The sequence below is a fragment of the Caretta caretta genome, chromosome 15 (genome assembly GCF_965140235.1).
Source record: "Caretta caretta isolate rCarCar2 chromosome 15, rCarCar1.hap1, whole genome shotgun sequence".
Classification (NCBI taxonomy): Eukaryota; Metazoa; Chordata; order Testudines; family Cheloniidae; genus Caretta; species Caretta caretta.
The window spans coordinates 7,830,844-7,848,425 of NC_134220.1; positions in this window are offsets into that span (position 1 = coordinate 7,830,844).

The window sequence follows — 17,582 nt, forward strand, 5'->3', positions numbered from 1 at the left end:
CCACCATAAACGTCTCCCCCTTACTCTCACAGATATTGTGGAGCGCACAGCAAGCAGTAATAACAGTGGGAATATTGGTTTCGCTGAGGTCTAAGCGAGTCAGTAAACTGCGCCAGCGCGCCTTTAAACATCCAAATGCACATTCTACCACCATTCTGCACTTGCTCAGCCTGCAGTTGAACAGCTCCTGACTACTGTCCAGGCTGCCTGTGTATGGCTTCATGAGCCATGGCATTAAGGGGTAGGCTGGGTCCCCAAGGATAACTATGGGCATTTCAACATCCCCAACAGTTATTTTCTGGTCTGGGAATAAAGTCCCTTCCTGCAGCTTTTGAAACAGACCAGAGTTCCTGAAGATGCAAGCATCATGTACCTTTCCCGGCCATCCCACGTTGATGTTGGTGAAACGTCCCTAGTGATCCACCAGAGCTTGCAGCACTATTGAAAAGTACCCCTTGCATTTTATGTACTCGCTGGCTTGGTGCTCCGGTGCCAAGATAGGGATATGGGTTCCATCTATGACCCCACCACAGTTAGGGAATCCCATTGCAGCAAAGCCATCCACTATGACCTGCACATTTCCCAGGGTCACTACCCTTGATATCAGCAGATCTTTGATTGCGTGGGCTACTTGCATCACAGCAGCCCCAACAGTAGATTTGCCCACTCCAAGTGGATTCCCAACTGACCGGTAGCTGTCTGGCGTTGCAAGCTTCCACAGGGCTATCGCCACTCGCTTCTCAACTGTGAGGGCTGCTCTCATCTTGGTATTCATGCGCTTCAGGGCAGGGGAAAGAAGTCACAAAGTTCCATGAAAGTGTCCTTACGCATGTGAAAGTTTCGCAGCCACTGGGAATCATCCCAGACCTGCAACACTATGCGGTCCCACCAGTCTGTGCTTGTTTCCCGAGCCCAGAATTGGCATTCCACAGTATGAACCTGCCCTATTAGCACCATGATGCATGCATTGGCAGGGCCCATGCTTTCAGAGAAATCTGTGTCCATGACCTGATCACTCACGTGACCGCGCTGACGTCGCCTCCTCTCCCAGTATCGTTCTGCCAGGTTCTGGTGCTGCATATACTGCTGGATAATGCGTGTGGTGTTTAATGTGCTCCTAATTGCCAAAGTGAGCTGAGCGGCCTCCATGCTTGCCTTGGTATGGCGTCCGCACAGAAAAAAGGCGCGGAATGATTGTCTGCTGTTGCTCTGACGGAGGGACGGGCGACTGATGACATGGCTTACAGGGTTGGCTTCAGGGAGCTAAAATCAACAAAGGGGGTGGCTTTACATCAAGGAGTATTTCAGGCAGGACTTCACGGAGGGTTCCAATAAGAAATGGTGCACCTAAGTTATTGTTCTTATTGGAACAAGGAGGTTAGCCTGGCCTCTGATTGATACATGGCTAGATTTACCTCGCTGCACCTTCTCTGTGAGTGACTGCAATGTGACCTAGAGGAATGAGTCCCCTAGACAGGAGAGGGGGGGAAGCAAATGAGTACAAAACAAATCTGGTCTATTTCTTGTTTTGATCCACTCCATCTATCTTTTACATCTTTGGCTGGCAGCAGACAGTGCAGAAGGACTGCATGCCATCCACATCTCATGGCTGCTTGGCAGAAGATGGTACAGTACGACTGCTAGCCATCCTCATTCCTTGCCTGCCTGGCAGAAGATGGTACAATACGACTGCTAGCCATCCTCATCTCTTGCCTGCCAGGCAGAAGATGGTACAGTACGACTGCTAGCAATCCGTATCGCCTGCCTGCTCACCATATGATGGTTCAATAGGACTGACTGCAGGACTAAAGAGAATGACCTGGTCAAGTCACTCCAAATTTAGTCCCTGCGCCCATGTCTGCCCAGGCGCTCCCAGCCGACGTGGCCAGGAGCACCTCGGACATGACTATGACGGCTACCAGTCCTATTGCCCCGTCTGCTGCCACAAGGCAATGGGTTGCTGCTACTGTGTAGCAATGCCGTACCGCGTCCGCCAGCACTCAGGAGACATACAGTGACGGTTACCTGAGCGGGCTCCATGCTTGCCATGGTATGGCGTCTGCACAGGTAACTCCGGAAAAAAGGCGCGAAACGATTGTCTGCCCTTGCTTTCACGGAGGGAGGAAGGGAACGGGGGCCTGACGATATGTACCCAGAACCACCCGCGACAATGTTTTAGCCCCATCAGGCATTGGGATCTCAACCCAGAATTCCAATGGGCAGCAGAGACTGCGGGAACTGTGGGATAGCTACCCACAGTGCAACGCTCCGGAAGTCAACTCCAGCCTCGATACTGTGGAAGCACTCCGCCGAGTTAATGCACTTAATGCACTTAGAGCATTTTCTGTGGGGACACACACACTCGAATATATAAAACCGATTTCTAAAAAAACTGACTTCTATAAATTTGACCTTATTCCATAGTGTAGACATACCCTTAGTGTCTGTCTGTCTGTTAGTGAGTTGCAAGCAGGGCAGGATTTAGAGAGTTGCTGAGAATTGGTTATTTTAAACCAAAATTAGGGGACAAAGAGAGCTGTTGTTGACTTCAGTTTGAGAATTTGAACAGCCACAAGTGAGCAAAGGACGCACTTGGTATTTTCATTTAATTTCAGTCCACTGAATGTATCCGATGAAGTGAGCTGTAGCTCACGAAAGCTTATGCTCAAATAAATTTGTTAGTCTCTAAGGTGCCACAAGTCCTCCTTTTCTTTTTGCAGATACAGACTAACACAGCTGCTACTCTGAAACCTTTCATTTCATTGGTAATTCTAGGAGTAGGATAATTTAATTCAAACAAACTAACAAACATCATTTGGATTTGAGTATCCCAGGGAGCAGAGAAAGTGTGTGAGTGTATGTTCTAGAGTCTATTGGCTATAATCAACCTAAACCAGTCATGGGTTTTCTTTTATCTAACGCACAACCATCTTTACTGTGGCAAGACCAACGAATGCCCAGCTTTTGCCAATCTGCTCCTTTAAAAATAAATAAACGTAAGGATGTTATGAACGGAACTGGCTTCATATCAGCACAGAATTCATGGCACTAGTTAATTTACACTCCCAAGGGTATTCTTTGCCAAAAAATTAAAAATTCTGTGCACAATATTTTAAAATTCTGCAAGTTTTATTTGCCAATAAATAAATGCAGAGGCTCCAGCATGACAGTAGGGAGCACAGGCCACTGGCTGCATGAAGGTGGCAGATCACCCTGAACCCATCCCCCCACCCACAGGACACGGCCTCAGGGGTGATGCTGCACCCTAGACAGCACAAGGCCTGGGCCTGCCCCAAAAACACTCTGGGGCCCTGCCCCTCTGTCCCAGGCGCACCAGGTGTGGGGCAGGCAGGCTCAACCAGGCAGGATCCAAGTGTGGAGGGGCTTGGTGGGGGTGGGGGGGAATCCAGGTGTGGGGTGAGAGGATTGTGTGGGACAATCTGGGTGCAGGCAGCTCAGTGGGGGGTCTAGGTGTGGGGGATCTGGATGCACACAGGCTTGTTGGGGGGGGATTCCAGGTGCAGGGGCTTCCAGGTGAAAGCAGTTGGGGCTCAGTGGAGGGGTCCAGGTGTGGGGGTCTCAGCAGGGGGGTCTGGATTCTGGGGTAGTGTGGCTTGGTGGGATGGGAGTCTGGGTGCAGCCAGTTGGGGGTCAGTGGCATGGGGGGCTGGATGTGGGGGCTCAGGTTGGCGCAGGGGGTGGGACTCATCAGGGTAGGCGTTTGAGTGCAGGGAGCTCAGTGTGGGGTGGTTTGGGTGCAGGGGTGGGGGTCCAGAGGCAGGGGACTCCAGATGCAGGGGTTGAGGTTCAGTGGGGTGGTGTTTGGGTATGGAGATTAGGGGGGTTCTGGGTATACAGGGTGAGTTTGCTGGGGGTGTCTGGGCATGGGAGGTCCAGAGGCATGGGGGTTGGGTGGATGGGGGAGCAGCTCCCTCTACAGTGACCCCTCCCTCCGCAGCTGAGGAGCGATGGGGGCAGGAAGCAGGGGAGGGTGCTGAGCTTCCTGCAGCTGCAGGAGGTTTCTGGGGCTGAGTCTGACACAGCCCCAGCCACTCTTTGCAGGGGAAGAGGAAATCCCATCCTCTCCTAAATCCAGCCCAGCTGGGACTAGCAGGTGACCCCAGCTCAGGGTAGGAGCCACTGGCTGGGGTGTCCCCAGCCCTGTGTTGATGTACCTCTCCGCTGGCTGCTCCAGGTGCCTGAACTGATGTACCTGCACAGCTAGGGAGTGGTGTGTGACACCTCTTGCAGCTTCCCTGTCAGAAAGTCATTTTTCTTCAGAGAAGCAAATAAATCTGTGGGGGACATGAATTCTGCACATGCGCAGTGGTGCAGAATTCCCCCAGGAGTAAATTTCGTTCACTTGAAACATTTCCTCCTACACATTGCATTTCTCACAAAATATGGCTGATGAATTTTATTTAGTTTGCTAGCTGTGCTGAAACTATGCCAGGAGAAAGTTGCCCTGGTACCTCTGAACACTGGTGGTCAAACTAAATGAAAATTAGACCCTTCCTAGCAGCTAAAGTCCAGTGTTGGTTACCCTGTTGCTAAGGTGTGATGCTGTTGGTTAATGACACCAGCTCAGTGAATGATACTAAAGAAACCTGTATGCTATTGTTTGTAAATGTAGGCATGCACATGCCTAATGTCTAACTTGTTCTTGTGGATCACCAGTTTGGAAGAATCTTTCTCTCCTGAGCAGATTAGGTGCTGGGGGTTGTGTCCAGCTTGCAAAAAGGGAGTAGACAGAAACGTCAGGAAGAATTACTGCAAACCCAATGTCCTGTATGTGTGTGCTTTGATCCAGAATAGTTGTGTTGCCACTTTCACCTTGCAGGAGGAGAGATGAAGTTTGGGTTTTTTTTCCTCTGAAAATCAGGACAGTGTCGTAGAAGATGCTATGTATCATTTTTAAGGCATATAAAAATTCTGGATCCAACATCCTTCACCAAAAGCTCATATGTAAATTAAAGTTGTCGGGGATAAGAGGGAAGAGCCTTTCATGGACTGAGAACTGGTTAAAAGACAGGGAACAAAGGGTAAGAATAAATGGTAAATTTTCAGAATGGAGAGGGGTAACTAGTGGTGTTCCCCAAGGGTCAGTCCTAGGACCAGTCCTATTCAATTTATTCATAAATGATCTGGAGAAAGGGGTAAACAGTGAGGTGGCAAAGTTTGCAGATGATACTAAACTGCTCAAGATAGTTAAGACCAAAGCAGACTGTGAAGTAGGTGATTGGGCAACAAAATGGCAAATGAAATTTAATGTGGATAAATGTAAAGTAATGCACATTGGAAAAAATAACCCCAACTATACATACAATATGATGGGGGCTAATTTAGCTACAACAAATCAGGAGAAAGAGCTTGGAGTCATTGTGGATAGTTCTCTGAAGACATCCACGTAGTGTGGAGCGGCAGTCAAAAAGCAAATGGGATGTGAGGAATCATTTAAAAAGGGATAGAGAATAAAACTGGGAATATCTTATTGCCCTTATATAAATCCATGGTACGCCCACATCTTGAATACTGCGTACAGATGTGGTCCCCTCATCTCAAAAAAGATATACTGACATTAGAAAAGGTTCAGAAAAGGGAAACTAAAATGATTAGGGGTTTGGAATGGGTCCCATATGAGGAGAGATTAAAGAGACTAGGACTTTTCATCTTGGAAAAGAGAGGACTAAGGGTGGATATGACAGAGATATATAAAATCATGAGTGATGTGGAGAAAGTGAATAAGGAAAAGTTATTTACTTGTTCCCATAATATAAGAACTAGGGGTCACCAAATGAAATTAACGGGCATCAGGTTTAAAACAAATAAAAGGAAGTTCTTGTTCACACAGCGCACAATCAACCTGTGGAACTCCTTGCCTGAGGAGGTTGTGAAGGCTAGAACTATAACAGGGTTTAAAGGACAACTGGATAAATTCATGGAGGTTAAGTCCATTAATGGCTATTAGCCATGAGGGGTAAGGAATGGTGTCCCTAGCCTCTGTTTGTCAGAGGGTGGAGCTGGATGGCAGGAGAGAGGTTCACTCCCTCTGGGGCACTTGGCATTGGCCACTGTCAGTAGACAGGATACTGGGCTGGATGGACCTTTGGTCTGACCCAGTATGGCCTTTCTTATGTTCTTACCCTTGTTATTGTCTCCATTTTGAATTGGTTAGCTGCTTACGAAGAATTGTGACACCACATTCCGATCACAGCTGTGCTGGGGTGAATCCAGAATATTTCCATTAATGTCAGCACAGTTACCTATGTATCTTGACCTTGCCCGAAGTTTTAATAACTTAGTTCTTGTTCAGTAAAGCTCCCATTGACTTCAATGATTGTCTTGACTGAGTGAAGACAGACTAAATACATCAAGATTTGGCCCAGAAAAATAAAGATAAATTAGAGACAAAGACAGAGGCATAAATTACCTGTTTGTTTATCAATGTTCTGATCCTGCATCCACTGAAATTAATAAGAAAGCTTCTACATGACTTCAATCGGACAGGAGCAAACTCCAAAACAATCATTCCTATGGGTGTCAAAGCACTATTTGTGTTAAGAAAGTAATGAACAATAAATAAAAAGGCAATATTCAGATATTTTCCCTGTTCAGTCATTGGCCCTGAGAGTCTACATCTCAATGCAGAGCATCACACATCAGATCTTAATTGTTCTAAGTATATTAAAATGATGCTAAATGGAATCTGTGCCAGTTAAACCAGTTGCTGGATAGCTGACCTTTGTTTACTGATAAAAGTTTTATCCCTTCAGGAGCAAATACACTAAAAAGTGAATTATATTTTAAAAGCTGCATTTTTTTTTTTTTTTGGTAGCTAGAACTGCCTTCTCATTAGAGGAAGCCCATAGGGACATGGCTTCAGATCTTTGTTATAGCAGTGTAAATTTGGAATAACTTCACTCAAGTCAATGAAGCCCAATGAGCCTGCTCCCTAAGCTACTCTGAGGGCAGCTATGTGAGCAGTCTGTATCAGCAACCATGTTGTATGGATAACGGATGAATCACTTTAATCTGCCAGACCTGCAGAAACTTTCTTCCTGGGAGGATGTCAGGAACTGGAAAACAACGCCTGGAAGTTCAGATCCCAGGTTGGGTTTCCAGTGTTTCAAGTTTAAAAAAAGAATAATCTTTTAACTTTATAAACTGAGCAAACTTGATCTGGGAACTATTGGTTCCCTTTAATTATTCTCTCCTCACCATGTCATTTTTATACAATCTCTCTTCCAGCCACTGTACTTTAACATCACACTCTGTTTGGTGTCTGTCTGTCTGTCTGAGCTGGAGGCTTAGAGGTACAGGACATTTCTGATTCCACAAATTCCATATACAGTCTGCATTTCCCCCTCGCCTCAGGAAGAAGCCATTCTTTTTTGAGTCACATCAATGGATGGCATAGATATCTTCTTCAATGCTTTGCATATTTACTTCCTATAGTGGTTTTGCAGATAATTCAGTGTTTAGGGGTGGGGGGGGGGATTGGGCTTATCTCTGTTTTGCTTTTCTCCAAGGTTTCTTTTCAGGAAAGGTTAAGGCAACTCTCTCGAGGTTTTTATAAGCTGATGGAACAGGCTTGTCAAATAGTCTTTATGAGAGAAGAAACAGGAAGATGGCTTGTTTTGCAGACAGAGGGTTATTGGGCAATTATGTTTTTTATAGAGCTGTTGTAGGACAAATCACGGGCCTGTTCTTGCCTTTGATGCGACAAGGCAGACGGCCCAATAAAGATCAGAAGAAGGGAGGGCAAAGGGGGTCAGGGATAGAGCCTTCCCTTGGGGTCCCGCTTCTGCCTCTTGGCTCAGAAACCAGACGCCCTGTCCAGATGCGCCATTGCCACGCATCATGGAGTTTCAGTGTGAGTTTGCTGTGCTTGGCTATCGGTCTGTGCACTGTGAAAAGTGAGGAGCGCTTCCAAAAGTTAGGGCCATGTACCACTGTTTGGAAGCTTGCGCTGGTAGGCAGTGAGAGCACTGCCCTCTCCTGAATCCCAGAATCAGCATTCTGTTTGGGTAAGACATGCAAAAGGCCTTCCTGCAAACTCTAAGGAAACTTCATCCAATAGTTTTGGGTACAGGGGATGAAACCTCCCCAGACAGGTAATAGGGCAGGTATTATAAAGAAGAGGATGCTAACACAAGCATTTCCGCCCAACCCCATTACATTTTGTTTGATTACCCTGATGCCTCAGGGAACAAGCCAATCTCTAACTACAAGGGGTTAGGGAGAACTTTTCCTGGGGGGCAGGTTATCCCTAGTGTCTAATGCTAGATTGCTTGCCATTCCTCTGAAGCAGCTAGGGCTGGCCACTGGCACAGACCACCCACTGGGGTTACGTGGAGCACTGGTCTGGTTCAGTATATCAATTCCTATGTTTATAAATAGGGCCCTATTAAATTCATGGCTGTGAAAAATGCATCAGGGACCATGAAATATGGTCTCCCCCGTGAAATCCTGTCTTATATACTTTTACCCTATACCGGGGTCAGCAACCTGCAGCACTCATGCCAAAGGCAGCAGGCGAGCTAATTTTTACTGGTACTCTGCTGCCAGCTGGGGTCCTGGCCACTGGCCCCTCTCAACCTGCTGCCGCTTACATGGACGGAACCCCAGACCGGCAGTGGGCTGAGTGGCTCAGTCCACTGCTGGTCTGGGGTCCCATCTGCCGCCTGTGCTGCCGGTCTGGGGTTCTGCACTGGACCCTCCTAGCCAGGGTCCTGGATGCCTGCCCTGCTCAGCCCACTGCCAGTCTGGGGTTCCAGCTGCTGACCCATGGCACGTGAAACCTTAAATTACAGTAAATAAATGAAGACTTGGCACACCACTTCTCAAAGGTTGCTGACCCCTGCCCTATATTATACAGATTTCACGGGGCAGACCAGTGTTTCTCAAACTGGGGGTCCTGACCCAAAAGGGGATTGCAGGTGTGTGTGTTGCAAGGTTATTGTAGGGGGAATCACGGTATTACCACCCTTACTTCTGCGCTGCCTCCAGAGCTGGGTGGCCGAAGAGCAGCATCTGTGGTCCGGGCGCCCAGCTCTGAAGGCAGAGCTCCACCAGCAGGAGTGGAGAAGGAAGGGTGGCCATACCACACCGTGCTACCCTTACCTCTGCACTGCTGCCTTCAGAACTGGGCAGCTGGAGAGTGGGAGTTGCTGGCCAAGGCCCCAGCTCTGAAGGCAGAGTGCAGAAGGAAGGGTGGCAGTATTGTACCAGGCCACCCTTACTCCTGTGCTGCTGCTGGCAGCGGCGTTGCCTTCAGAGCTGGGCTCCTGGCCAGCAGCTGCTGCTCTCCAGCTGCCCAGCTCTGAAGGCAGCGCTGCCGTCAGCAGCAGCGCAGAAGTGAAGGTGGCAATACCGCAACCTCCCTACAATAACCATGCAACACCCCCCCACGCGCACACACACACACACACACACACACACAACCTCTTTTGGGGTCAGTATCCCCAAGTTATAACACTGAAATTTCAGATTTAAATATCTGAAATCATGAAATTTACAGTTTTTAAAATCCTGTGATTGCGAACTCAACCACAGCAGACCGTGAATTTGGTAGGGCCCTATGTATAAATGATGCTTTGGAAGATGGGATGTTTATTCTGGTGAGTCTGAAGTTTGTGAATACGTCATTGCTCCCGAGCTGCAGTACCTTTGGGAAACGGTATTGCTGGGGATGATACCACAGCTAACGTTCCTGTACGTGTGAGCATTTCCAGCACACATTCCTAGATATTCCAGCTGCGTGAGTTATTTTCCAATAAGAAAATCAAAACCATGGCTGCACACTCAGGTGTGAGTAAACACAGCACCATCTCTTCCCCACTGTGCACAGCTGCCTGCAGGAGGAAACTGAACTTCTCCAGTTCCTCTAGCTTATTATTCTTTGGCAGACCTTGCTGGCATTAGCAGGGTGGAACTTTCACATCAGAATTTTAGTCTGCAGCTTGAGGCTGTAACTGCCACTAAAGGATGTCGCGGGAGAATATTATGTTCTCCTCTAAAACAAGTAATGGGGATGATAAACATCGAAGCTCAGGATTACAAGGGGCGGAAGCCTCATTGCTTGAGTTAGTTGACTGGACAAAGCAATAGAAAATACATGTGTGACGGGTTAGATCACAAAAAACCCCTGCAAATTGCCACCTGATGTGCCAAGACTACTTCTGCCCCTGCTTTCCCTGCCCTCCCAGCTTGGGACTTCAGTGCCCTGCCTGGTTTGAGCCAGACCCGCTAGCCTGCTGCAAACCCAGACCCAGGTCTGAACCACATCTTCTAACAGCTGTAGGCTTAACTGAAAGCAGCTTACAGAAGTGTGCCTGTCTTTAACACTCAGATGCCCAACTCCCAATGGGGTCCAAACCCCAAATAAATCCCTTTTACCCTGTATAAAGCTTATACAGGGTAAACTCATAAATTGTTCGCCCTCTATAATACCAATAGAGAGATATGCCAGCTGCCTCTCTTTGTTCTCTTCCACCCACTTACATATCTTTTGCATAAGGCGGGAATCCTTTGTCCTTCTCTGGGTTCCCACCCCCTCCTTCTCAATGGAAAAGGAACAGGTTAAAGATGGATTCCAGTTCAGTTGACATGATCATGTCACTGTAAGACTTCATTACCCAGGAAGACTTACCAGTGAAACAGAGCCATCTACAGACAATTGTCCTAGTTAACGGGAACCATTAAGATTCCAAACCACCATTAATGGCCCACACTTTGCCTAATTACAATAGGCCCTCCGAGTTATATTTTATATTTCTTGTTTCAGATACAAGAGTGATACATTTATACAACTAGGATGACCACACTCAGTAGATTATATGCTTTGTAATGATACCTTACAAGAGACCTTTTGCTTGAAGCATATTCCATTTACATTATATTCACACTCATTAGCATATTTTTATAAAATCATATAGAGTACAATGTTACAACATGTGCATCATAGGGACACCCACTAAGTGCTCAGATTTGTTAGAATGTTTATTTCATAGGGTTAGAACAGGTCTCCCTTATTATAGGACAGCTCCTGTATTGAGAATTTGGCAGTGGGTTTTAAATTACTCTGTTGTGACCAACACTACCTCTTCATTCCATGCATATAAAATATGACCTACCACCAAGACTGGAAAATGAAGAGTTGTCAAATAGGAGGCTTGTGAGAAAATAATTTTGGCTTCCTCAGAAACCACATAGCTACTCTCGGACAGCAGAGGGATCCTGATAGTGTCTAGCTGGTGTATTTTGTGGTTTACCTTTTCAGCTGAGAAAAAAAAAATCTCTTCTCTCACCCCACAGTCTTGCTCCACACCACAATTAGCTTAGTATTTAACTGGTATGTTGTCCTTCATCTTCCTATTTAATAAGTTTTTTTTCCAAAATGTAATATACTACTATGTAATTATACTGTCTGAATATCAGGAGCGGGGTTCCAATATATTATCTGATGAATCTCACTTATTTGTTGAATACTATATTTGCCAGATAGTATTTGACCAGCTATAGCACCAAGTTTTTAAAAAATGTATTTGTCAAATAAATTATTCAAAGAATGCCAGGGAAATTAAATATATTAATCAAATACCATTTGACCAGCTCTGCTTACAGCTCTCTTGCTTTTATTATAACTGCTTTGCCCTCCTGGTATCTGCACCTCTTCTTTTTTATGATCAGTTATGATGTATCTTTTCTTGATTTATCTTCACTATCTGTTTCCTCTCTGTGAGCTACCCTCCCCCGTGAATAGCTCCAGTGCCTTCCTCTGCTGCTGCTCATAGCTTTCCCAAGCAGCAGCAAACTGAAAATGACCTGATTCTTGTCAGTTTCAGTGCTGCCTGTAGGGTTCTGAACATCAGCAGTGAAAACTGACCAGTCTTTTCAGTTTGCACTCTGACATCTTGGGAAGAATCTGTGCAGCTGTTCTGGAGTGTCTGTCTGAAGGCCCCGGCAGACATCATAGCATCTGTTACACTTGGCTCATGTTTAGAAGACGTTCTTCATGCCCATAGGGCCTAGGCCCTTAATTATTTTTATATGAAAGCTTGGATCTTGCAGAAGTTAAGGGCACTTGCTCAGGAAAACTTCCTACTTGAGACGGGTGGCTGAAGTTTTCAGGCCCTGAGGATGCCTTAATGTAGACACTTCAATCTGCAGTTTCCAGAGCTGAGAAACTGCTGCATAACCCACCGAATGAACAGGGGTCCCCAATAATCTACAGGAAAATTCTAAAAACACTGTCCCATAGGCCTCTCCCAGGAGTGCAGCCATGGGCAACAGCTAGTCAGAAGTCCCAGGCATCAGGTCTGAGGCATCTTGAAAACGTCAAGAAATTCTAAATGCACATGCCCTGCCCCCTTCTTCCAGCCCCAGTCTCTGCCCTGGAGTAACGTTTGACTCTGTAATTCACCTGCCTACGGAAACCTGCAAAATCTCACCTGTGACAGCTCTGCTGACAAACAGGGAAGATCAGAGTCTTTCATCTGGGTGATGAACTGCCAGCCTGTCAGAACGGTGGAGCATTGTAATCTGCTGAGACATGCAAGAGATGCCGCGGGGGGTGGGGGGACGAAGGGAGGCTGGCCTGCATTCTGACCTTGGGGGAGATTTGTGGAGAACTCTTCTTTGCACCCAGTGCTGACTCTGAGGGACTATGGGAGAGTATGTGTATGATGGAGAGAGGCTGATGGTATGTGAGAGATGATGTATGCACACATGTGACAGAGGCTAGCAGAGAGAAATTGGAGCCTGATTGTATCCATGAGTGTGTAAGCAGAGTTTTCATATTTCGGCACCTTAAAAGCAGAATGGTTAGATAGGTAGATGCCTAAAACTGGTATTTAAGCAACTACATGCATGTTAAGGTCTCTGAAAACTAGACTGTCTCTGTGAGGTTCTGATTCTGTGGGGGGGCGGGTGGTGAGAATCTGTTTGATTAAGGTCACATTTTAAAAAGCTAGCATTTCCCCACTCTTACATACTACTCCCTGGCACACTGCAGCATTTCCCTAAGGTTAGAAGAAGAAATGATTACAGTGCCCCAGATTCTGCAGTGTGGGGAATGGTGGGTAAGTGACTTTTTGATGGTGACTACCGCATGAGAGAGGATGTGGGTGAGACTCTGAGAGTGTACAAGTGAGTGTCTGTGTGTGTTGCTAATACAGGAATGGTGGGGAAAGAGTCTTTAGCTTTTTAATTTTAAATTATTTGAACTTGTTATATATATATATATATATATATATATATACACACACACAACCACACCCACGCACACAAAGATGTTTTCTGCAGGAACTCATCCTACTGCACTAATCTTCCTGTGCTATAAGCTAATGCCCAAGTGCTTCAACTTGCATTCCTTAGACCATGTTGAAACACAGTAGACAGTGCTGTTGTCTCTACACATATCTAGTGTAGCAGATAGAGGAGGAGAGGGAAGAGATCTACTGCTAATGGACAGAATTTTATAGCATATAAAATAAAAGCTAAGCTTTGCTTTATTGCTGAATCACTGCACTGTTTTATTTTTGTTTTAATATTCAACACTGCAGTTACCTTGGCTCATTCCCATAGCTCTGTCTCTCTGGTTTGAGGAGGTTGTCTATATACACACCTTACCAGTTAAACAAGGACATAATCCAGTTAAAAATAAACCTGTTGGCCTACAGTTGTTGGAGGTAGGATGGGAAGCACTTAAATACCTTTACAAATTTGGCTCTAGGTGCGTAAAGATGCAGATAGGTGCCCAGTGGGATTTTCAAAAGCACCTAACTCCCAACCTTGGTGCCTATCTGCATCGTTGGGCACCTAAATATCTTTGCAAATCAGACCCTTAGAGCTTAAGTCAAGGGCTGTGTCACTGAGTAGCTCCAACTGGATGGACACTCCGTTGCATTGTTTTTCCTCTGCATTTCTTTGCTGTTCTGCAGTTTGGATACAGTAAACCAAAGGAACCTGTGTGTGGGATGATAATGGATGAGCAAACAGTCTTTTTTTAAGTACTGTGACCTTAAGCATCAGAAGTCAGAAACTGATATTCTAAAAGATAAGTCTAATTATTATTTTACAGAGCTCTAACAGTTTATTCTTCACTGATAAGTATGAAGACAGTATAAATAGAACATAGAAGAAGAATTAGCTTTATTGAACTCATCCATTCAGAATGAGTTTCAGCATAGAGCTAATTAGAGGGGAGGCTCATTGGAGCAGGAATTCAGCTGTTGTCCTGTAGAGCACTGCTCTGTGAATAATAGTTCTCAAAATATCCTGTCCCAGCAAGAACTTGGTCTTAAGAGTATTATGTGTACTATCCTGGCTCAGATACTGAGAGGATCTTACTGGGATATTACACTAACCACTTACAGGTGCCCAGTCCATATCCAAGAACGATAGCTTCCTCCAGCAGGCAACAGACTACTAAAAATGTGAAGTGCAGTACGCCTTTATGCGCACATGCTATAGTCATAGGTGCTATAGAAACACCTAAGGGTATGTCTACACTACGAAATTAGGTCAAATTTATAGAAGTTGTTTTTTTAGAAATCGGTTTTATATATTCGAGTGTGTGTGTCCCCACAGAAAATGCTCTAAGTGCATTAACTCGGCGGAGTGCTTCCACAGTACCGAGGCAAGCGTCGACTTCCGGAGCATTGCACTGCGGGTAGCTATCCCACAGTTCCCACAGTCTCCGCTGCCCATTGGAATTCTGGGTTGAGATCCCAATGCCTGATGGGGCTAACACATTGTCGCGGGTGGTTCTGGGTACATATCGTCAGGCCCCCGTTCCCTCCCTCCCTCCGTGAAAGCAAGGGCAGACAACGTTTCGCGCCTTTTTTCCTGAGTTACCTGTGCAGATGCCATACCACGGCAAGCATGGAGCCCGCTCAGGTAACCATCACCGTATGTCTCCTGGGTGCTGGCAGATGCGGTACGGCATTGCTACACAGCAGCATCAACCCGTTGCCTTGTGGCAGCAGACGGTACAGTACGATTGGTAGCCGTCATCTTCATGTCCAAGATGCTCCTGGCCACGTTGGCCAGGAGCGCCTGGGCAGACATGGGCGCAGGGACTAAATTTGGAGTGACTTGACCAGGTCATTCTCTTTAGTCCTGCAGTCAGTCCTATTGAACCATCTTATGGTGAGCAGGCAGGCAATATGGATTGCTAGCAGTCCTATTGTACCATCTTCTGCCAGGCAGGCAAGAGATGAGGATGGCTAGCAGTCCTACTGCACCATCTGCTGCCAGCCAAAGATGTAAAAGATAGATGGAGTGGATCAAAACAAGAAATAGACCAGACTTGTTTTGCATTCATTTGCTTCCCCCCCTCCCCATCTAGGGGACTCATTCCTCTAGGTCACACTGCAGTCACTCACAGAGAAGGTGCAGCGAGGTAAATCTAGCCATGTATCAATCAGAGGCCAGACCAACCTGCTTGTTCCAATAAGAACAATTACTTAGGTGCACCATTTCTTATTGGAACCCTCCGTGAAGTCCTGCCTGAAATACTCCTTGATGTAAAGACACCCCCTTTGTTGATTTTAATTCCCTGTAAGCCAACCCTGTAAGCCATGTCGTCAGTCACCCCTCCCTCCGTCAGAGCAACAGCAGACAATCGTTCCGCGCCTTTTTTCTGTGCGGACGCCATACCAAGGCAAGCATGGAGGCCGCTCAGCTCACTTTGGCAATTAGGAGCACATTAAACACCACATGCATTATCCAGCAGTATATGCAGCACCAGAACCTGGCAGAGCGATACCGGGCGAGGAGGCGACGTCAGCGCGGTCACGTGAGTGATCTGGACATGGACACAGATTTCTCTGAAAGTATGGACCCTGCCAATGCATGCATCATGGTGCTAATGGGGCAGGTTCATGCTGTGGAACGCCGATTCTGGGCTCAGGAAACAAGCACAGACTGGTGGGACCGCATATGTTGCAGGTCTGGGACGATTCCCAGTGGCTGCGAAACTTTTGCATGCGTAAGGGCACTTTCATGGAACTTTGTGACTTGCTTTCCCCTGCCCTGAAGCGTATGAATACCAAGATGAGAGCATCCCTCACAGTTGAGAAGCGAGTGGCGATAGCCCTGTGGAAGCTTGCAACGCCAGACAGCTACCGGTCAGTTGGGAATCAATTTGGAGTGGGCAAATCTACTGTGGGGGCTGCTGTGATGCAAGTAGCCCACGCAATCAAAGATCTGCTGATATCAAGGGTAGTGACCCTGGGAAATGTGCAGGTCGTAGTGGATGGCTTTGCTGCAATGGGATTCCCTAACTGTGGTGGGGCCGTAGACGGAACCCATGTCCCTATCTTGGCACCGGAGCACCAAGCCGGCAAGTACATAAACCACAAGGGGTACTTTTCAATAGTGCTGCAAGCTCTGGTGGATCACAAGGGACGTTTCACCAACACCAATGTGGGATGGCCGGGAAAGGTACATGACGCTCGCATCTTCAGGAACTCTGGTCTGTTTCAAAAGCTGCAGGAAGGGACTTTATTCCCAGACCAGAAAATAACTGTTGGGGATGTTGAAATGCCCATAGTTATCCTTGGGGACCCAGCCTACCCCTTAATGCCATGGCTCATGAAGCCGTACACAGGCAGCCTGGACAGTAGTCAGGAGCTGTTCAACTACAGGCTGAGCAAGTGCAGAATGGTGGTAGAATGTGCATTTGGACGTTTAAAGGCGCGCTGGTGCAGTTTACTGACTCGCTTAGACCTCAGCGAAACCAGTATTCCCACTGTTATTACTGCTTGCTGTGTGCTCCACAATATCTGTGAGAGTAAGGGGGAGACGTTTATGGTGGGGTGGGAGGTTGAGGCAAATCGCCTGGCTGCTGGTTACGCACAGCCAGACACCAGGGCGGTTAGAAGAGCACAGGAGGGCGCGGTACGCATCAGAGAAGCTTTGAAAACCAGTTTCATGACTGGCCAGGCTACGGTGTGAAAGTTCTCTTTGTTTCTCCTTGATGAAACCCCCCGCCCCTTGGTTCACTCTACTTCCCTGTAAGCTAACCACCCTCCCCACCTCCCTTTGATCACCGCTTGCAGAGGCAATAAAGTCATTCTTGCTTCACATTCATGCATTCTTTATTCATTCATCACACAAATAGGGGGATGACTACCAAGGTAGCCCAGGATGGGTGGTGGAGGAGGGAAAGAAAATGCCACACAGAACTTTTAAAGTTTACAACTTTAAAATTTATTGAATGCCAGCCTTCTTTTTTTGGGGCAATCCTCTGTGGTGGAGTGGCTGGTTGGCCGGAGGCCCCCCCACCGTGTTCTTGGGCGTCTGGGTGTGGAGGCTATGGAACTTGGGGAGGAGGGCGGTTGGTTACACAGGGGCTGTAGTGGCAGTCTGTGCTCCAGCTGCCTTTGCTGCAGCTCAACCATACACTGGAGCATACTGGTTTGATCCTCCAGCAGCCTCAGCATTGAATCCTGCCTCCTCTCATCATGCTGCCGCCACATTTGAACTTCAGCCCTGTCTTCAGCCCCCCACTTACTCTCTTCAGCCTGCCACTTACTCTCTTCAGCCCGCCACCTCTCCTCCCGGTCATTTTGTGC